This window comes from Nannobrachium achirus (assembly GCF_963921795.1).
Source record: "Nannobrachium achirus genome assembly, contig: SCAFFOLD_184, whole genome shotgun sequence".
Taxonomy (NCBI): Eukaryota; Metazoa; Chordata; class Actinopteri; order Myctophiformes; family Myctophidae; genus Nannobrachium; species Nannobrachium achirus.
Window position 1 is genome coordinate 105,039 of NW_027664708.1, and position 1,793 is coordinate 106,831.

Here is a 1,793-nt window from a genome sequence, read left to right on the forward strand (position 1 = left end):
CTATATAGCTAAACAATGAAACACACACAAGTCTCACACACACACACACACACACACACACACACACACACACACACACACACACACACACACACACACACACACACACACACACACACACACACTCACTCACTCACTCACTCACTCACTCACTCACGCACGCACGCACGCACGCACGCGCGCGCAATGATGTATTACATCTAAAGTTTAGGCCCTTTAAACTGTCCAATGTGTAACAGTGTAAGTAATCATAATTTATATCCTCTCCAAATTAATTAATTTATCTACGGCCATCATGCTATATGGTGCTTATGGCTTAGAATAAAATATTTAACTTAAATACGGATTTAGCCTAAGTAGTTTTCTATATTTCTAGCCTAAAAAAAACAAAAACAAGAGATGACGAGTCCGACCTTTATGAATTCATAAAGGCCTGGGCTACTGCACGAAACCACCCCAAGTACCCTAAATGTTTTACATAATACATTAGCCGAAAAGTATTATTATTATTAGACTATTATTATTGTTGTTGTTGTTGTTTTTATACATTTATATATTTAAAGGTCCCAGTGCTATTTCAATTGTGCTATCCTTGCAGGCAACAGTTAACCCTGACATTAAAATAGTTTGTTAATTAGACTAACAGTAATAAATAAAATAAATAAATACATAAATAAAAAGAACAATAAATACTATATCCATGTTATCGAAGATGAAATTATTCAGCTGATACACCTGATGTGACGTGACATAAATCAAATTTGATATTAGCTATAATAGGCCCATTTCCTTTTCAAAAACATTGAAAATGTAATCTTGTTAACTTTTGGAATAATCAATGATCTCCAATTCAGATCGCAAAGTATTGCTATTATTTTTATTTGTGTAATGTACAAAGTGCATGGACAAATGCAACCAATAGGAGGTAGTGTGCCATTCTCCAAGAGCCACTGTGGCGCTGCTCCTGCCTTAAGGACACAGGACTGGATGTGTGTGCTTTGCTTTGCTCCCTAATTGACCCCTAAATAAAGCATCGGAGAGACGGGCTCTCCCCGGTCCCTTATGGCAGACTATCACACGCTGCGGTGCGGCGCGCAGGACGAGCATTCCCCCGGTTTTCTGGAGTAATTTTTGCCCCTTCTCTGGGTGGGTGTTGTAGCCGCAAATACGCACCGAATCCTCCACTTGCACGCCCTGCACTTCTCGGGCTCATTCATTCACTGTGAGCTTGAGGAGGTGAAGCAGAACAGAAGACGATGTTAGTAGAACGGGAAGCCAAATATATTTACAGAAATGACGCAGCACATGGTAAGAAGAGTATAATCATTTAAAGGGCGAAAGAGAGTGATTGTAGAAACAACTCAAATATGCTTGACGATAAAGGACCGGGATCTCAGCGCGGCGCGCCTTCGTCAAGAGCTGCATCCTTTTCCATTGAGAATTTACTTCGCTCTTCTGGAACTACTACTACTAACAGACGCGCTTCTTCGGTTGAAGACGAGGCCGAGATCACCGGGTTCCAGAGCCGTCGTCGCTCTCCGGCGGAGCTCCAGTTGTCTTCTGCGGGATCGGAGACACCGCGACGTCCAAACGATGCAGTCATACTGAACTGGTGTGTGACAGCAGCACCCAGCAAACATTATGGAAGTAAGTGCCATTTTTTAACCAACTACAATCTGATCCTAACTAACTATAGGCTATACGCTTTGTGGGTTATGGCAAACAATTTAGGCTACAACACTACTTTAGCAAGGCATCGTTTATATCCGGACTGGGATAAACTATCAGACAAT